Source organism: Mobula hypostoma, chromosome 1 (assembly GCF_963921235.1).
Source record: "Mobula hypostoma chromosome 1, sMobHyp1.1, whole genome shotgun sequence".
Lineage (NCBI taxonomy): Eukaryota > Metazoa > Chordata > Chondrichthyes > Myliobatiformes > Myliobatidae > Mobula > Mobula hypostoma.
This window is the reverse complement of record NC_086097.1, coordinates 49038824-49052314: the sequence shown is the minus strand read 5'-3', so window position 1 is coordinate 49052314 and position 13491 is coordinate 49038824. Positions and strand designations below refer to the sequence as shown.

The window sequence follows — 13491 nt, the reverse complement described above, 5'->3', positions numbered from 1 at the left end:
GACCCTTCATCACGACTTAAGAAGGGTCTTGGCCTGAAGTGTCAACTGTTTACTCTTACCCATAGATGCTGCCTGACCTGCTGAACTCCTCCAGCATTTTGTGTGTGTTGCTTTGGATTTCCAGCACTTGAAGACTTTCTTGTGTTTTTGATATAGCCTGTTATTTTAGCTTGGTTTTTATTAAGATCCTGTGTGACAGGGCACCAAGCAGAGAAAATTAATGGAATTCCTGGAGATGTGCTAATTAGCTCCAAAATAGGTTCAATAGCAGAAAGCAAAGGTAGTGATTTATGGGTGCTTTTAAGAATGGAAGACTGTTACCAGTGGAGATTCACAAAGCTTTTGGTCCATTGCTTTCTACAAAATGTAATAATTTAGACTTGGAAATGTAGGGGCCACATACAGGAAATTTGTTGAAAATATACAATCTGGACCTAAGTTTGGGATAGGACCAAGAAGTCAAGCTTTCAACTCCAGTAAGATATAAATGGTTTGGTATATTCAGCAGAAAAAATGGTAAAAGCATATAAGGGTATAGACAATAAGTGAGTGGTATTCCTGGAGTATACATCAAAAATGCCAAAGGCAGCAAGGCACATAAAAAGGTGGTTAGGAAGGCATTCTTATGAGGAAAGGCGAAGGACATAAGACAGGTTATGTTAGAAATAGTTGCATATCGTACACCTGCACATTACAAGGAAGAAATGATTAACCTAAAGAGGATGCAAGGATGTTGCCCAAACTTGAATATCTGGCGGACATATATTGAATGGGATGAATGTAACAGCAATGGCCAGGACTGGAAATATGATCATGAGAAGGCTCAAGCAAACAACACTGACCAGGAAGGCATTCATTGTAAAGTGTCATTGCGGCAAAATGTGCAGAAACATCAAAGGCCTCAAGATACACCGAAGGAGGTCCAGCTGTGGAACGAAGGCAACTCCAGTGCGGCGCACAGACTCAGCATCCGGTGAGACGATGGAGAACTCTTCTTTGGCATGGAGCAGCTCAGGTGCGGAGAGATCTTCAGCCAGGAAGCACCCACAGAGTTGAAGACCTCTCCACATCTGAGCTGCCCCAGTTGAAAAGAAGAGATCAGCTGAGTGACCCCTCTGACACCCTAGTCCATTCATCAAGGAAAGAGAGGATCAGATGGCCTAGATCATCAGACAATGTATCTTGGAAGCAGTTTGATGACGACCTGATTGCATCTTGGAAGTGACATTGGTAGGACCTGTCTACAAGAAAATCTACTCCCTCACAGCTGTTGTGTTCAACTTTGCTAAAAAGCCGTTCGGCCTAAAGGAGAGTAAAGGGGATCTTAAACCATGATGGCAACCAAACAGGAGGGAAAGGGAAATTCGCCACCTGAGAAGAGAGATAAAGGCCTTGAACAACAATTCAAAATCAGTCCACTTGACGAAAAAGGTGTCAAAGTTCTAGCCAGCAAGTCGTAGCAACGGCTGCACAAGCTCAGGAGGGTGGAGCAGCTGCAAAAGTGAAGAAGGGAGAAAGAGAGAAGGAGAGCACAGTTTGTTTAAAAACCCATTCAGGTTCACCACGGCTCTTCTTAGCCAGTGGAAATCTGGCACCCTAGCCAGCCCAAAGCAGGAGATGGAAGAATTTTTGTGGGAATCACACAACGATCCCTGTAGGAATCAGGGACTAGAGTTCAATCCAAAAGTCCACCAATCAAGAATCCCAGCAACTGAACTGAAGGTGGAACAGCCCATAGAAACATAGAAACATAGAAAATAGGTACAGGAGTAGGCCATTCGGCCCTTCAAGCCTGCACCGCCATTTATTATGATCATGGCTGATCATCCAACTCAGAACCCTACACCAGCCTTCCCTCCATACCCCCTGATCCCCGTAGCCACAAGGGCCATATCTAATTCCCTCTTAAAAATAGCCAATGAACCGGCCTCAACTGTTTCCTGTGGCAGAGAATTCCACAGATTCACCACTCTCTGTGTGAAGAAGTTTTTCCTAATCTCAGTCCTAAAAGGCTTCCCCTTTATCCTCAAACTGTGACCCCTCGTTCTGGACTTCCCCAACATCAGGAACAATCTTCCTGCATCTAGCCTGTCCAATCCCTTTAGGATTTTATACGTTTCAATCAGATCCCCCCTCAATCTTCTAAATTCCAACGAGTACAAGCCTAGTTCATCCAGTCTTTCTTCATATGAAAGTCCTGCCATCCCAGGAATCAATCTGGTGAACCTTCTTTGTACTGCCTCTATGGCAAGGATGTCTTTCCTCAGATTAGGGGACCAAAACTGCACACAATACTCCAGGTGTGGTCTCACCAAGGCCTTGTACAACTGCAGTAGTACCTCCCTGCTCCTGTACTCGAATCCTCTCGCTATAAATGCCAGCATACCATTTGCCTTTTTCACCACCTGCTGTACCTGCATGCCCACTTTCAATGACTGGTGTATAATGACACCCAGGTCTCGTTGCACCTCCCCTTTTCCTAATCGGCCACCGTTCAGATAATAATCTGTTTTCCTATTTTTGCCACCAAAGTGGATAACTTCACATTTATCCACATTAAATTGCATCTGCCATGAACTTGCCCACTCACCCAACCTATCCAAGTCACCCTGCATCCTCTTAGCATCCTCCTCACAGCTAACACTGCCGCCCAGCTTCGTGTCATCCGCAAACTTGGAGATGCTGCATTTAATTCCCTCATCCAAGTCATTAATATATATTGTAAACAACCGAGGTCCCAGCACTGAGCCTTGCGGTACCCCACTAGTCACCGCCTGCCATTCTGAAAAGGTCCCGTTTATTCCCACTCTTTGCTTCCTGTCTGCTAACCAATTCTCCACCCACACCAATACCTTACCCCCAATACCGTGTGCTTTAAGTTTGCACACTAATCTCCTGTGTGGGACCTTGTCAAAAGCTGAAAATCCAAATATACCACATCCACTGGTTCTCCCCTATCCACTCTACTAGTTACATCCTCAAAAAATTCTATGAGATTCGTCAGACATGATTTTCCTTTCACAAATCCATGTTGACTTTGTCCAATGATTTCACCGCTTTCCAAATGTGCTGTTATCACATCTTTGATAACTGACTCCAGCAGTTTCCCCACCACCGACGTTAGGCTAACCGGTCTATAATTCCCCGGTTTCTCTCTCCCTCCTTTTTCAAAAAGTGGCATGAGGCCCAGGATATCATCAAGAGAGAATGCTAAGTCATCTGCCACCCCAGAACCAAGTGTTATACACTACAAGGTTGTGAAAGATAATGAGGAAAATTTGGAGTAATACTCTATCCCACCAAGCTGGAAAATGGCTGAAGGATGCTATGTCCACAAGGACGAAAATTCCTCTACAATCACCCTGTTAGGACAATCTCCCTCCTTAGCATGGAGTGCAAGATATTCTTCTCGGTGCCTGTGAAAAGGCTGACCTCTTACTTAATGGAGAACCACTGTATCCACCCAGAAAGGTGGCACCGCGGGTGTTTCTGGGTGCCTTGAACACACTTCCATAATCAGCTAATTGATCCACGAGGCCAGACAGAAGAAAGGAGACCTAACAGTCAGTTGTCTGGTTAGGCCCAGCCAACGCCTACGGACCAGTTCCACAAGTCCTCATCCAGCTGGCCTGGACCACTACCTTATCCCACCAATCACGCAAGACATGATCACCAGCTACCTAGTAGGAATCAAGCTATGCTTCTCTTCAGCTCACTTTATAACCAGCTGGCAAGACCTCCAAAAAGGGATTCCAACCGGCTGTACCATCTCCCCCATCTTGTTTGTCATGGGTATGAACCTCCTCATATCAGCAGCAGCAGGTGTAACCCGAGACCGAGTGTTGGAGCCCAGCATTCACCAACCTGCAATACAGGGTTCATGGATGACATCACGGTAACCACTCTAACCCATGTCCAAGCAAGATGGGTATTGGAAACCCTGGACAAGCTAGCTATTGGGGCTAGGAAGGCCTTCAAGGCCAGGAAGTCTAGAAACATGGTGATCAAAAAGGGCAAGATTAATAGTCAGATCAGTCTTCAAGTACAGGGAGAAGTCATTCCTTCTATAGAGGACAACCCAGTAGAATGTCTTGGAAAGCACTTTAATGCAGCAATAACGGACAGCACCAACATCACTGACTCTGTAAAGCAGAATGAAGAGTGGCTGAAAAAGATCGACAAAGTCAGTCTCCCTGGTAAATTTAAAACATAGCTCTACCAACATGATCTTCTACCAAGGCTGCTCTAGTTTTTCCCAGTGTACAAGTTCCCCATGACCACTGTAGAAGGCATCGAGAGGAAAGTCATCAAGCACCTGCGGAGGTGGCTGGGGACTCCCCCAAAGTTTTTGTTCAGTGGGGCTTTACATAAGATCAGGCCAGCTACAGCTCCCGTTGTCATTGTTAGTGGAGGAGTTTAAGGTGGCAAAATGTAGAGTTGTGTTAACAGTGAGGAGCTACGATAACAAGCTAATAAACCAAGTGGGAGTTCCAACAAGATCGGGTTGAAAGTGGGCCACCAACTCGGCCATAGACCAGGCAGTGAGGTCCCTGCATTGAGAGACATAATTGGCAACCCATGCCTGGGATGGCAAGGCCTCAGCTCGGCACCATTCCAAAGGCATAGGATAGGCGAGACATGGTCCACGCAGAGGTACGGAACTATGAGGACAGAAGGTGGGTATCAAAGGAAGTGAAGTTGGGGTCATAGGGTGCCTGGACAAAATGGGATCTTCCCAAGCACAGAGCTTTGGAGAGTGGAGCCCTGCCGCATTTCTTTCCTCCTGCGGTCTGTGTATGGCACCCTCCCTACACCATCACAAGAGGACGCATGGGGGCTGAGAAGAAGACCCTAAATGCAAGCTTTGTGGTCAGCAGGGTTCACTGGCACACATACTGTCAGGATGCAAAACAACTTTAACAGAAGGACTGTACAGGTGGTGCCGCGACGAGGTCCCTTGCTGCTGTCCCTTGCTAACACACTGGAGTGGGAGAGCTGTAAAAAGAAATCAGCTGGCAGAGAGGTAAACAAGGCAGTCATTTTCATCAAGGAGAAGGCCCCATCAGTCATATGAAAAAGGCCCAAATCCAGTCTGCTGCAAACTGCCAAATCATGGGAGATGAGGGTCAACATGGGGAGGAAGCTGCAGTTTCCAGAGGTAGTGCAAACCACACTTCAACCAGACATCGTATTGTGGTCCACCAAAGACAAGAAAATCATCCGCTGGAGCTCTCAGTATCATGGGAGGAAGAATGCAAGGAGGCTCACGAGAGGAAGGCCCTGAAATACGAGTCCTTAGTCCGGGAGTGCAGGGACAAAGGATGGAGGCATGGCTATTCCCCATGGAGATAGGATATAGAGGGTACCCTGCAAGGTCAGCATGGAGGTGGCTGTCTGTGCTGGGCCTTGATGAAAAGAGCAAAAACCAAGCAGCTCGCAGGATGAGAGAGGAAGCAGAAAGCCTCTTTCTGGAAGTCAGGAGCAGATGGGCAGTGACTTGGCCACTACTGCTGACCCACCAACTGGAGAGTGTCGTGGTTAAGGATCGAAACACTCTATAAAGGTTAGGCACCACCTGATGACATCTGCTCCTGGTCAGAGGCCATGGTTACCTCATCAGGTAACTGAAAAGAGCACTCCAGTGTAATTTTTTAGAACACAGGAGACTAAGGGGAGAGTTGTATAGAACCATAAGAGAACTAGACAAGGGGAATAGAAAGGATCTGTTTCCCTTAACATAAAAACTAGGAAGCATATGTAGATTTAAAATAATTTAATGGAAAGATTAGAGAAGAAGATGAGGGAGAGGTTTTTTTACCCACAGAGTGGCAGACTTCCGTAACTTACAAACTTCAGAGCAGAAACTTATTTTACATTTAAAACATTCTTGGATATGTACTTTGAGAAGAGTATATCCTGATTCTGCTAAAATTTCCAAATTCATACCAAATTCAAATCTTTTAGTCCTTTCTTGTGAAGAAATGACAGAAGAAAATTTAAAGGTAAAGCAATTTCGATTATTAGAAAAGATAATAGGGTCAGTCTTGCTGATCAAGTATTTGGTTTGACCTGATTGGATTTTCCTTAATGGACCATAAAAATAAACAACAGTCATCTGCGTCTTTCATACTTAATCTCCCTTGTTGGCAAATTCAAAAATAGTACCTGTTTGTGACTCACTTTTGTTGGCAACACATTTGTTTTATGCATTTTGCGTGCAGAGTGCTTTCAAATGTTAGTGGGAAATCTTCACTGGAAATATCTTGTAAATGAAGAGCAGTGAAATCCTGAGTAACAGTAGAATGGTATGGTCTTAATGTACCTAGACAAGGTTGGGAAAATAAGGTACAGTGTTGGTTCAAACAGAGTACAATGTCAGCAAACAGAAGACAAACATACATTGGAGGACCAACATAAATTGGAGGATCACTTTTTCGAGCTTCTCAGCTCCGTCTGCCTAAAGCGGAATTTCCCAGTGGACAACCGTTTTAATTCCTATTCCTATTCCCATTCTGACATGCCAATCCATGGCCTCCTCTTTTGTCATGATGAAGCCATTCTCAGGGTGGAGGAGCAACACCTCATATTCCATTTAGGTAGCCTCGAACCTGATGGCATCGATTTCAAATTCCAGTAATTATTTTTCTCTTTTCCCCTCCCCCTTCCCTCACCTTCCATTTCTCACTCTGGCTTCTAGTCTCTTCTCCTCAACTGCTTATCACCTCCCCCGGTGACGCTCCTTGTTCCCTTTCTCCCATGGCCTATTTTCCTCTCTGATCAGATTCCTTCTTCTCAGCCCAACTCCTTATTCTGGCGCCTTCCCCCTTCCTTTCCAGTCCTGATGAAAGGTCTCGGCACAAAAAGTCAGCTGTTTATTCATTTGCGTTGATGCTACCTGACCTGCTGAGACCCCCAGCATTGTGTGTGTGTGTGTTGCAGAAGGAAGAATATGCTGGAAGGAGAAAGAGAAGGAGGAAGATAAAGTAAAAGGTATATAAGTAAAAGTGGTGGGAGGCCTTCAAAAGTCCAATTCTGAGTGTACAAAGCCTGTCAGAATAAAAGGTAAAGTTAACACGTGTAGGGAACCTTGGTTTTCAAGGGATGTTGATGCCCTTAGTAAAAAAAAAGAGGAGCAGAGCAGGTATAGGCAGGTAGGAACAAATGAGGTGCTTATGGAGTTTAAGAAGTACAACAGAACACTTAAGAAAGATAGCAAGAGGGCTAAAAGAAGGCATGAGGTTGCTCTAGCAGACAAGCTGATAGAGAATCCTAAGGGTTTCTACAGGTATGTTAGGAGCAAAAGAATTGCAAGGGACAAAATTGGTCCTCTGGAAGATCAGAGTGGTAATCCATGTGTGGAGCCAAAAGAGACGGGGGAGATCTTAAATTAATGTCTTGCATTTGTATTTACTCAGAGATGTACATAGAGTCTTTAGAAGTGAGGCAAAGCGCATTGATTCCTTAGACCCTGTACAGATTTCAGAGGAGGAGGTGTTTGCTGTACTGAGGAAAATTAGGGTGGATAAATCCTCAGGGCCAGACAAAATGTTCCTCGGACCCTGTAGGATGCAGGTGCAGAAATTGCCTTGGCCTTAGCAGAGATGTTTAAATCATCCTTAGCACAGGTGAAGTACCAGGATAGCCAATGTTGTTTTACTATTTAAGTCAGGCTCTAAACATAAAGTAGGAAATTATAGGCTGACATATTCTAAGAGACCAGATATACAAGTATTTGTTCAGACATGGCCGGATTAAGGATAGTCAACATGACTTTGGTAGGGCACGTCTAACTGATCTTATAGAGTTTTATGAGGAAGTTACCCGGAAAGGGGATGAAGACAAGATGGTGGATATTGTCTACATGGGCTTTTGCAAGTTATTTGACAAGATCTCACAAGGGAGGTTAGTCAAGAAGGTTCAGTCATTCGGCATTCAAGGTAAGATAATGAATTGGATTAAACATTGGCTTTGTGGGAGAAGCCAGAGAGGGGTAGTAGATTCTATGGTTGCCTCTCTGACTGAAGGCCTGTGACTAGTGTAGTGCCGCAGGGACTGTTGTTGTGTCTGTTGTTGTTTGTCTTATATATCAATCATCTGGATGGTAATGTGGTTAACTGGATCAGCAAATTTGTGGATGACAACAAGGAAACCTACCATGGCTTGCAGCGGGATCTGGGCCAGCTGAAAAAATGGCAGATTGAATTATTGCAGACAAGTGCAAGATCTTGCACTTCAGTAGAACTAACTAGGGTTGGTCTTACACAGCGAATGGTAGGGCATTGAGGAGTGCGATAGAACAAAGAGATCTGGGAATGCAGGTCCATAATTCATTGAAAATGGTGTCACGGGTAGATAAGGTTGTAAAGAAAGCTCTTGGCACATTGGCCTTCATAAATCAAAGTATCACGTGCAGCAGATGGGATGTTACGTTGAAGTTGTATAAGGCACTGTTGAGGTCTAATTTGGAGTATTGTGTGCAGTTTGGTCATCTACCTACAGGAAAGATGTAAATAAGGTTGAAAGAGTACAGAGAAATTTTACAAGGATTTTGCTGGACCTGAGTTATAAGTTAATGTTGAATAGGTTTGGACTTTATTCCTTGGAACATAAAAGATTGAGAGGAGATTTGATAGAGGTATTCAAGATTATGAGGGGTATAGATAGGGTAAATGCAAGCAGGCTTGTTCCACTGAGGTTGGGTGAGACTGCAGCCAGAGGTCATGGGTTAAAGGTGAAAGCTGAAAAGTTTAAGAGGAACACGAGGTGAAACTTCTTCACACAGAGGGTTGTGAGAATGTGAAAACAAGCTGCCAGCACAAGTGGTGCAAGCGACTTCAACTTCAACGTCTAATAGAAGTTTGGATAAATACATGAATAGTAGGAGTAAGGAAGGCTATGGTCCCAGTGCAGGTTAATGGGAGTAGGCAGATTAAATGGTTCGGTACAGACTTGATGGGCCATAGGCCCTGTTTCTGTGCTGTACTTTTCTATGACTCTATGACCCTATTCCTTTCTTAAATATATTATGTGACCTGGTGACTTTTGTGCTCTGTCTTAACAAATTGTAGAGGTTCACTTTGCCACTGCATAAAGATATTTGTCTTCACCTCAGTCATAAATCTCTTACCATGTAACCCAAGATGATGACCCCCTCATTCTAAATCTCCCTAGCCAGGGAACATCTCTCCAGCACTCAGTCTGTCAAGCCCCTGTCAGTTTTTGTAAGTTCCATTTTAGAGCAGGAAGATGTCTTCTCCCTCTTCTACATTCTGATGTAGGCAAACGTAGTTGCAATAATCTCTCCCCACAAGGCAGGGCTGCGATCACAGGAATCAATCTGTGAGCCATTACTGCATTCCCTCTTGGAGGCGACCAAAGCTGCATTAAATACTCACAGTGGTCTCACTAAGTAGTATCTGAATCAAAATCAGATTATCATCACCGGCATGTGTCGGGAAATTTGTTAACTTAGCAACAGCAGTTCAATGCAAGACATAATACTGAAGAAGAATAAATCAATACAAGAATATAAATAAGTAAATCAATTATGATATATGTATATTGAATAGATTAAAAATTGTGCTAAAAATCAGAAATATTAAACAAGTGAGGTAGTGTTCATGGGTTCAATGACCATATAGGAATCAGACAGCAGAGGGGAAGAATCTGTTCCTGAATCGCTGAGTGTGTACCTTCAGGCTTCTGTATCTCCTACCTGATGGAAACAGTGAGAAAAGGGCATGCCCTGGGTGCTGGAGGTCCTTAATAATGAATGCTGCCTTTTTTGAGACACCGTTACTTGAAGATGATCTGGGTACTTTGTATGCTAGTACCCAAGATGGAGCCGACCAAATTTACGACTGCAGCTTCTTTCGGTCCTGTGCAGTAATCCCCCCTTCCCCCCCCCACCACATACCAGACAGTGATGCAGCCTGTCAGAATGCTCTCCATGGTATATCTATAGAAGTTTTTGAGTATTTTTGTTGACATACCAAATCTCTTCAAACTCCTAATGAAGTATAGATGCTGTTGTGCCTTCTTTATTGCTGCATCAATATGTTGGGACTAGGTTAGGTCCTCAAAGATCTTGACACCCAGCAGCTTTCTTCACTTCTGATCCCTCTATGAAGATTGGAAAGTGTTCCTTCATCTTACCCTTCCTGAAGTCCACAATCAGCTCTTCTGTCTTACCGATGTTGAGTACAAGGTTGTTGCTGCGACACTAGTTGGCTTATCTCGCTCCTGTACACCCTCTCATCTCCATCTGAGATCCCTACCAACAATGGTTGTATCATCAGCAAATTTGTAGATGCTATTTGAGCTATGCCTAGCAACACAGTCATGGGTATAGAGAGAGTAGAGCAGTGGGCTAAGCACACACCCTTGAGGTGTACCAGTGTTGATCGTCAGAGAGGAGGAGATATTATCACTAATCTGCACAGATTGTTGTCTTCTGGTTAGGAAGTCGATAATCCAATTGCAGAGGGAGATACAGAGGCCCAGGTTCTGTAGCATATCAATCAGGATTGTGGGAATGATGGTGTTAAATGCTGATTTATAATTGATGAACAGCATTCTGACATAGGTGTTTGTGTCATCCAGGTGGTCTAAGGCCTTGTGAAGAGCCATTGAGGTTGTGTCTGCCATTGATCTATTGTGGCAATAAGCAGACTGCAGTGGGTCCTAGTCCTTGCTGAGGCAAGGGTTCGGTCTAGTCATGGCCAACCTCTCAAAGCATTTCATCACTGCAGATATGAGTGCAACTAGGCGATAGTCATTAAGGCAGCTTACGTTATTCTTTTTAGGCACTGTTATGATTGTTGCCTTTTTGAAGCAAGTGGGAACTTTCGCCTGTAGCAGTGAGAGGTTGAAAATTTCCTTGAATACTTGCATCAATTGGTTGGCACAAGTTTTCTGAGCCTTACCATGTAATCTGTCAGGGCCTTCTGCCTTGTGAGGGTTCACCCTCTTTAAAGACAGCCTAACATCGGCCTCCAAGACAGAGATCACAGGGTCACTGGGTGCAGCAGGGATCTTCACAGCTGTAGTTGTGTTCTCCCTTTCAAAGCGGGCATGGAAGGCATTGAGTTCATCTGGTAGTGAAGCATTGCTACCATTCATGCTATTGGGTTTCGCTTTGTAGGAAGTAATGTTTTGCAAACCCTGCCAGAGTTGTCGTACATCTGATGTCGCCTCCAACCTCATTCGAAATTGTCTCTTTGCCCTTGAAATAGCACTCTGCAAGTCCTAGTTTTCTGGTACAGACCTGGGTCGCCAGACTTGAATGCCATAAACCTAGCCTTCAGCAGATGACATACCTCCTGGTTCATGCACGGCTTTTGGTTTGGGAATGTACAGCATATCTTTGTAGGCACAGTCTCATCCACACAGGTTTTAATGAAGTTGGTAACAATTGCAGCACACTCATCCAGATTCGAACATGAATCCCTGAATACAGTCCTGTAAGCACTCCTGTGCTTCCCTTGTGCATACCTTCTTGGTCCTCACTGTTGGTGCTGCAGTCTTCAGTCTCTACCTATTCTCAGGGAGTAGAAGTACAGCCAAGTGATCAGACTTCCCAAAGTGAGGGCGTGGAATAGCACGGTAGGCATTCCTGATGGTGGTGTAACAATGGTCCAACGTGTTGTTTCCGCCGGTATTGCAAGTGATTTGTTGATGGTAATCGTTTAGTGATTTTTGTTTTCAGACTGGCCTGGTTAAAATCCCCCAAAATGTTGGTGAAGACATTAGGGTATACTGTTTTATGCATGTTGATCCCATTGCTCAGATCATGTAAAGCCTGATTGACATTGGCTTGAGGTGGATTGTATACCATTACCAAAATGATCACGGAAATCTCCCATGGTAGGTAAAATGGAAAGCACTTAACTGTGAGATATTCCAGATCTGGTAAGCAGAATTGGGGCAACACCGATATATTATAATTGTATAATTGTAGCAAGAGGTTCTTGTTCCTTCACTCAAATTATCTTACCGTGAAGACAATCCAAAACCTGCAGAATCTCACAATTAGCACGTAACAGGTATTCAAAAATCACCTCATTCTCTTTGTACATCACATCTCAATCTAATGGCATTTAAATAATTTATTGCTTCTGTTTTTCCACGAACGTAAAAAAAATCTTCACATTAATCCACATTTAACTCATTTCCTATGTTTTGTCTACCTGCTCATTCTGAGTCACCTTGATTCTTTGCACCTTCCTCACAATTTACAATCCCATCTCTTTAGTGTAAACAGCCAATTTAGAAATATTATTTAATTCCCTTATTCAAACCATTATATATAACAAGCCCCACTATCATATCGACCAGTCACCCTGAAAAGGATCCATTTATGTCCAGTCTTCGTTTCCTGTCAACCAAAATAAACTTTCAATGCATACCAATACATTATCCACAATCCCATGTGCTTTAACTTTACACACTAATCTTCTTTGTGGAATTTTGTCAAAGGCAAAATCTACATACACAACCCCCAGTCTTATAGTCTTACAGTCAGTGGTTTTCATTTTCCTATTCCTTCAGCAACATACTCAATGCAATTGTCAAGCATGTTTTCCTTTCCGGAAGTCTGCATTGACTATGTCTAATCCTGTTGGTATTTTCCAATTGTCCTTTATAATTGTTTTGTGTATTTTTAGCTATCTGGGCTGTAGCTTCCTGCCATAATATTAGCTCGAATGAGTGAGAAATGGAAGCTGAACAGGGCTGGAGCAAAGATACTCCAATATAATATGAAAACCACGCACTGGCTTCGCAATCATGTTTTTTGTGAGTGAGGTCAACGGCAAGTTTGTTTAAGGTGCGAGCAAGTTCAACCTGGTGGATGTGGATGGTGTCTAAAGACTACTTCGACCAGAGATCATACAAGTAGGTCTCAGAGCAGATAGTTTTTAAGGACTGTTTCAGGAAACGGAAAATTTAGCACCAGATGGCATTAAAGGATGGCAATTAATCTGAGAAAAGACAGTAAAGTATGAAAAGAAAAAGTGAAATGAGAAAAATAGATTTAAATTCATGAATCAACAAGGACAGCTGGTTTTGTGGATCAACAGAAGAAAGAAAGAGCCTGTGCATACCTGGGCGATTTTGTTTGAAGTGGCAGGGTGGCTGGTGAGAAGCCACCGTAGAAGATGAAACCATTAACAATTGGGGATCTAATGGATTGAGGCAACCACACCTTCAGTGGAGGGAAGAAAGAGAACAAGATTCAAAGAATTACTGCTCAGGGATAAAAGTCAATTTGCAAAACATTAGATTTCTTGTTAGTGTATCATATTTTTAAAGAAAAAGTATATATCACAGAAGTAACAAAAACATAAAAGGATTTAAAAAAACAAATGAATAGTCATGATAAACATAAGGCAAAATTAAATTGAGAAACACATCAAGTGCAAAAATACACATAGAAAGTACAAAGTCAGAGCAGTTTCTAGCTAGGATTCAATGGCTTTTCATTACAATCCA

At 43.4% G+C, this 13491-nt stretch overlaps 1 long non-coding RNA gene across 5 annotated transcripts in view; it reads right to left on the bottom strand.

Annotated features, from left to right (window-relative positions):
* The window catches only part of LOC134346623 (uncharacterized), a 124706-nt gene that overhangs the window by 26530 nt on the left and 84685 nt on the right, over window positions 1-13491 (bottom strand). For 3 of the 5 annotated variants that reach the window (XR_010017963.1, XR_010017961.1, XR_010017960.1), the window contains exons 4-5: window positions 13104-13204; window positions 6181-6322 (exon numbers count right to left, since the gene is read on the bottom strand). This is a non-coding gene — a long non-coding RNA (uncharacterized LOC134346623). The remainder of the gene's footprint in view (window positions 1-6180; window positions 6323-13103; window positions 13205-13491) is intronic. The other 2 variants (XR_010017964.1, XR_010017962.1) reach the window with 1 other exon arrangement.